Source organism: Lolium rigidum, chromosome 2, assembly GCF_022539505.1.
Source record: "Lolium rigidum isolate FL_2022 chromosome 2, APGP_CSIRO_Lrig_0.1, whole genome shotgun sequence".
NCBI lineage: Eukaryota > Viridiplantae > Streptophyta > Magnoliopsida > Poales > Poaceae > Lolium > Lolium rigidum.
Window position 1 is genome coordinate 24,259,956 of NC_061509.1, and position 7,380 is coordinate 24,267,335.

At 42.8% G+C, this 7,380-nt stretch overlaps 1 pseudogene; it reads left to right on the plus strand.

Annotated features, from left to right (window-relative positions):
* Positions 1–612: 612 nt before the first annotated feature.
* Positions 613–4,689, plus strand: LOC124689363 (annotated as a pseudogene).
* The last annotated feature ends 2,691 nt before the right edge of the window (positions 4,690–7,380 follow it).

Sequence of the window (7,380 nt, forward strand, 5' to 3'; positions counted from 1 at the left end):
AGCTCCTCTAGCGGCTACACTATTTAGCGGTAATTAGCGGCGCTTTAGCGGACGTAGCGCCTATAGCGGAAGAAACAGGCTTAGCGTCGCGGAAGGATGTCTGAGAAGCTATAGCGGTGCTATAGCGAAGCTATAGCCAGCTATTTTTTTCCTTGGTTACAATTCGATCTGGGGAGGGGGTGCTGGGGATCCGAGTGAAGATGCTTTTAGCCCACAAGAATTCCGGCAGAGGTGAGAGCAGCAGCGACAGTGGCGAGCTCATGGCCTGACGTGACACCATCTATATAATATTGACGAAGTGACGAACCCATCAACATTAAGTACTCTTTCCGTCCCAAAAAGGATGTCACAAATTTGTGTAAATCTGCAGGTATTTAAATATAAACTAAATACTAAGTCGTGTCTAGATACCAAAATTGTGGAGGTATATATCGACAGAAAATAATATCGGGTTGTGAAGTGAAGGCCAGGAAGATAATAATAAATATTGGGCCTCAATGTTTGTGTAGCTACGGGCTGGGCTGGGCTGGGCTGGGCTCTCTCGTAGTTTTAACCTCTTCAGTTTCGCTTTGGCTGCTGCTTCCCCCGCCGCAAATCCCCAATCGCCGCATGATGACGACGGCCAGCCTCCACCGCCGCTCGCCCCGTTCTCCGGCCGCTAGTCCGCTGGACGACGACGACCTCCTCCGCGAGATCCTCCTACGCCTTCCGCCTCAGCCGTCGTCCCTCCCCCGCGCCTCCGCCGTCTGCAAGCGCTGGCTACGCCTCGCCGCCGACCCGGGCTTCTTCCGCCGCTTCCGCCGCCACCACAACCGCAACCCGCCACTCCTCGGTTTCTTCAACGGATCCAACGCTCTAACCTTCGTACCTACTCTCAAGTCCCCCAACAGTGTTGATCCCGGGCGCTTCTCCCTGCCGTCCGGCCTCGACGACTGCTTCCATTGCTTTGGATGCCGCCATGGCCTCGTACTCATCTTCCTTCGGACGCGCGTCCAGGTCCTGGTGTGGGATCCCGTCACCGGCGACCAGCACTGCTTCGCCATTCCCCGGGAATTGCAAGATATGCAGGGCGTACCCTGATCAATGGAGCGGTGCTTCGTGCAGCCGGAGACGTCCAACACTTCAAGGTGGTGTTGGCAATGACAGATGGTGACCAACAACATACACGAGTGCTCGCCTGCGTTTACTCGTCGCGGACCGGCTCCTGGGGAAATCTGGTCTCAGTACCGCTGCTATACAAGGCTAATGGGTGCTTATATCCCACCCTCATTGATATGAATGATGCTGTTCTGGCTGGAGATTCCCTTTACTGGGTGCTTGTCGGTAATTCGTATAGAATTCTCGAATTTGATTTGGTGAAACAGAGCCTAGATGTGATACAGGTGCCAGCTGATATGTGTGGCGATGCCAACCATGTCAGGATTATGCGGGCTGAGGGCGGTGGGCTGGGTGTCCTCTTAGTGTCATCCTCATACTACACTCTGCAGCTATGGAAGAGAAACACTGATTGTGATGGTGTTACTTCATGGGGGCTTGGAAAAACTATTGCACTGGACAAGTTACTTTCTCTGAAATCAGAGGAGAAAGTGCCCCTAGGGCTACGGGTACTAGGGTATGGTGAAGACAATAATGTGTTGTTTGCGTGGACAGTTATTGGTGTCTTCATGATTCATCTCAAGTCACTGAAGTTTGAGAAACTTTTCGAAGCCAAAACAATTAGCTTTTCTCGCTTTTATCCATTCGAAAGCGTCTACTCTGCAGGTAATAACATGCATTACATTACAGATAGCAAGATGCAAAACAAATATTTATTTGGCTGTTAGAATAATATTCACATCATTTTGTATTCCGCCAACAATTTTAAGTAGTGCCATATCATTTGTTCCCTTTGCTGCTCGATGACCTTTTCAGCATATAGAGATGATGTTCAGTGTTCCGTTCTGATGCTTGTGTGGTGAGTTGTTATGTAATAATTTTGATCTTGAAAAACATATTTCATGACATCTAATTTACTTCTGCTGCCACAAAGTGGGCTGCAACTGGTTAAATTAATATCCGTAAATTTTGATTTAAGTCAGAATTAGTAAACTGTCAACATTAGTTGCAGTGCATAGTTGTCTAATAGCAGGGTTTGTGAATAGCTGCAATCCTATTTTTTCTCAAGATGGGAGGCCCAGCAGTTGGAAGTTGACTATGGAAAAACCAGCTTTAAATAACTAAGATATCAAATAGTTAGCTCAATAGCTTACATGTTCAAGCTTAAATAATTCTACTTATCTTTATTTCTTTCACTATTTGTTGTCTCTGTTGATATTGCTAATAATCTTAAATCCATAATGGACACTGGATTTGAAATTTTTGAACAATCTCTTGGGAAAAAAGATAATTATTATTTATTGATTTACCACTTGTAGGACTATCCTTCATGTGACACCATTTGTACCAGGGAAAATTAATAACCAGAGTTTGCTTTCTTCTTTTCGGGCTAAAATTAATAACTGTAAATTTGACACTAGTTGTGTTTTGCTTACCTATTACTATTGTTGCATCAAACTCTGTTGTCTCTCACAAATTACAGCTGTGAGTCTATCTAAATACCTACTTGAAACCTCCTTTCTTTTTGTCTTTTCGTTGGAATGTCAATTGTGGTGTGTGCTTAGTGTTTGGAGATTAATCTCCCTTACTGGCTTACTGATAGCTGATACTGGTTACAGTGTAGGCCTCATTATATAGCGAGTTAACAAATTAGAAAGCTTCTGCCATGTCAGAAGGCTTTGCCAAGCACTGACTAACTTTGGAAACAAACTAATGTATTTTCTAAGAAAATCATGAGCCTAATTTGAACTCCTTCCCCATATCCCTGCTGTAGTTGTCATACACTCTGCTCCACATGAAGATAATGCTTAATTTGACTTCTTATTCTTGTAGATAAATGTGTTGGTGGTGGACATGGCGGAGCTGAGCTTTTGCGCAATACGTAAGATGACTATCCGGTTGGATATGCTAGTTGATCTACTGATTGAGCAGGTATGTTCTTCTGCATATATATTGAGATATCTGAAATACTCTTAAAATATGTATTGCTTCCCTTTTACTACCATTTCCCGAGTACCAAATTTCAAGAGAAGACAGGGCAGGCTTCATATTGGATCTTTTCTCAAGAATCTGCTTTCTCATCTCTTCCTCAACAACTCTTAATGCCTTCAGTCATCCCGCTTCTCTTCTATCTACTGATGTTCTACCCTCTTGTTACTGGATATGCTTTTTATTTTTCCACCTCTTACATTCAGTTTCCTTGCTTGTGGTTTACCTCCTGCTTAATACTTCCCAAGTTATTTCTGGTAGTGTGGGATCTTCTCTCTCTAGTCCCTGCAATGACTGATGACTTAAGACATTTCGTCATTCTTGTGTGCATATGTCTGTTGCCATAAGAGTGTTGTCTACTAAGTAGTAGCTAGTATACTCCCTTCACTGTATTTCAGAGATATACTTCTGTTTTATTTCTACTCATAGTTACATGCCGTTTAACTTTTTAAAGTGGTACTTGGTATATCAAGTTGTAGTGTGAATTGCAGGTTGTCCTGCTTACGCAAGTAATTAGCAACTAACGATACAGGACCATTTGTTTTCAAATTTATTTTATTGATACATACTTGTAGATATGCTGGTAGTTGCTAATTACGTGTGTAGAGTAATTGAAGAGTATGCCTATGTTAAATTGTATGCTGCTGTTTATCATTCTGCTTGCAGTTATTGTAGTTTATGGACTATTATTCTTGTTTTAGGCAGTTTGGTTGAAACGTTTCCTGAGCATGTCACTACTCCTTGTCCCCTGGAATTGCACATATATGTCGCGAGTGAATCACAGCGCGAACTGCGCAACCACTTTAACTTCGGCCCATACATCATCAACAACGGCGGCGTATGGCCAGTTGGCATAAATGTGTAGTTCTGGAAACATTCTTTGGAACATTCGCTGGGCAGATTTCTCGTATATGCAAGTGGCCATTAGCCACTAATATAATTTCGTTGGTCGCTATGCTTTCTGCGCAGTCTAAATAGTTTAATTTCTTTAATTTTGGCCACGTGGATGCTTAAAAGTTCATATCAAAGTATCAAACACATGATCATAATGACATGACTAGATTCATTAGAGTGTTGGTGAAGGTACTTCTTGATGATGTCCAGAGTAAAGAGAGTTATTAGGACTGGCGGAAGTAGCAATTAATAAGATGATGCAGAATCCCTTGCTTGACGCTTGTACTGCACGAGTTTCGTCAAATTTTATTTGGTAGTGACTAGCTATGTCAATATTTCTGAAAAGTATGACTGCAAGCCAAAAAACAGAAGTTTCTGCTTTCCTACTCCATGAGACCATGATGAGCCCCTCAGAGATGTAGCCAAAAACTGCTAGTATTAGAAGTTGAGGTGTTCCTCTCCACTATATATTACTGTTTGTTTTTGTCCGTTTTTGTTGTCGCGCTTTGTCTTATAATGCTGAGATGATATAAATATTGAGCTTTTGATACAAGTGTCACCATAGTTAAGCTATTGTTTACTGCAGGAGTCATACGAAAATTATGATAATATCTCCAACGACTTCTCCTGAATTGATGATACAGTTCTGTTTGACTGATGATTTTGCTTGCTCCGCAGGTTTCTAGCCAGAGTTACATTCTGGTGGCTTAGATGCAGACATGGGCGGTTGGATGCTTGATACGGAGATTGCATTGGTCAGCTGCGACATGTTCCTGTAGGAACGAATCGCTTAATTTCCTACCTCCCATCTATTATCAAACTTTTGTAGACAATCGTCAACTGGCATGAAGGTGGAAACACACAATGGCTTGCTTAGTTTTATTAGTACTTACCTTGTGGTTCTTTAATTTTCTTTATGCTTTTCGAGTGTATGTTTCGGTGAGGCCGTGCTTTTTGATTATCTTTGGTGTTGCATCAGGCCGGCTGATCTCTACGTCAGAGATGTGTTTTTGATGACGTCCCATTTTTTATCAGTAGGATCTGGGAGTTATGAAGAAGCTCCTGTCTACTGAATTTCACCTGCTGCTATTTCGTGCTGCATGAATAGCCGGGTTGGCTTCAGTGCTGTTTTTCTTTATTTGAGACGCACGGAAGGAGTCGATGAATTGGCTCACTTCTAAAAGAGGCTCCTAAATCTAATCGAGTTGAAAGAGTATTGCCTTCAGTCCTGTCTATACACAAGCAGTGTCACCAGCGCTAGCACAATTTGTAGTTTCTGGGAGCCTGACAGCAGGAGAACTGCTATATGGCACAAGAGATGAATGGAGCTCGGTTAGGTCAAGAGGAAAACTGGCCAAAAATATGGGCAAAACCGTATAAGACACGAGTAAGCTTGGTCTGAACAAGCGGGCTAGATTGATTTGGCAGGAAAACAGATGTTGACACTGATGTATTGCCACCCGGGTTGCACTTCTTGCCTTTCGAATATAATCAGAAATATTCGAATGGATGCAAAATTGTGCAGTTCTTCCGCTCAGAGGGCGAGGCTCATCATCGGTCCAACACCATCCACAGGTCATTCATGCACCTCGTGGCCTGGAGCCTTCTATCTTGATGCTTCAAACAGAGGTGGAGATTCATGGTTGACGCAAATTCTATTGGTTATTTTCCTCTTTTCTTTCACAACATAAAATAAAACTTTGGCAACAAAATGGCATATGTCATAATAATTGTACACTAGAAACAATACAATTTCTGATGTTTCCAGGTTAACAAATACAACATGATGGAAACATTTCCAGTGGGGCTGTTTCGGGGCTGTTTCCTGAGAGAACCAACCACATGATCCTCGAAACAGTTTTCACCATGCTTTATAAATAAAGCTAAATGGCTGGACCGATACAAAGGGAGGGAATCTCCTTACAAAGTAGATCAAAGATTAAAAAAAAAAGAACAAGGAGAACCAAACTTGCTACCCGTTCTCTAGCGCACGTTGTTGTGAACCATCATTTGCATCGATGAGATCCGCCGCGCTTGCCACTCTGAACTCCGGCGCCCACAGGAAAGGGGCAGTTTTCCATGAGTAGCAAGTGGAGTCGTCCGGGAGCTGGCCACCGCCACGCACGCTGCAAGCCCTCCATGTAACTAATCAGGGGATTCAAAGATCTTTATTTATTTATTTCAGGTTGACCTGCTAATGACTCTGGAGTTTGTTCAGTGGATTGATGCGCTGACTTACAGTGTTTGGGATCTTCCTTTTTTTCCTATAATAACTAAATTAACAACAGAACTATTGTCAAATATGGGGTGAAATTATATTGTAATATAATGTGAACTTCTATTTTCATTTTTGTTGTTGATCTTGCATTTTGTTATAGCAAGTTTTTTTTGTACATAAGTGTGCGTGAACTCCGTGCGAAGTTTCTTTTGCATGAACTTCACACAATGCTTATCTGAATTTTGGCATACCTCATGATCAAGGAGCATAACCTATCTAGAACAAACTAAAATTTTCCTTAACTCATAATTGAACTATCATGCATAAACGATGTGAAGTTTGCAGGATTTTTGTTCTACACATTCACCATCACATGAAGATTCTGAGAAAGCATTGATGCATTCTATCGAAATTGTTCTGTCGATGGTTGTACATGAGCTTTCTCTGTGGTCAGCGTTGTGCGATGTTGAAGAAGTTGCCGTTCGGTGCGACAGTCCTCAACGAAAATGAACTTCACGAGGACTAATTTGAGCGTGTGCGGCACCCGGTGAACTCCCACGCATTCTGTCGACGGACTCCCCGTGGAAGAGCCGGTGAACTTCTTCGGCTCCATCGGTGAACTCCCTATGGTGGCGCCGGTGAACTTCGTATGATCCGGCGTTTGATCCCGTGGGCCATGGTGATGTTGTAGGAGCATGGCGGGGAGCCCCCGGAGCCGTCTCCATCGACTCCACAGCCATCCCCATCGTCGTTGCTGAATCCCTTGATGAGGAGTGAGTAGTTCTCCCCCGAGGCTGAGGGTTGAGGGCTTTACCGGTAGCTATGTGGTCTATCTATCTCTCCATGTATGATCTTTATGTAATCATGAGCTTTGTAATCTAGTTGAATAAATAGATGTTATGCTTCAACTATTGTGCTACTCAAGTGGTTTTATTATGTGATCTCCGGGGACACCTTGTCCAACGGTGTGAAGGTGACTGTGTGCACACCGTGTTTGTTATTATGCTTAATTTATAGAAATATTTATGAATTGTGGTGACTAGTTAGTACCATCTTTGTATGCTCAAAGTGACATCGTGGGGTGTTCATAGATTGGGAATGCGAACTTTAAGGAATGCTTATGCAGACCTACGCAATGAATTTGTGTTTATTATCAAATCGGAGAGTGGTTTAGAGTAGCATAG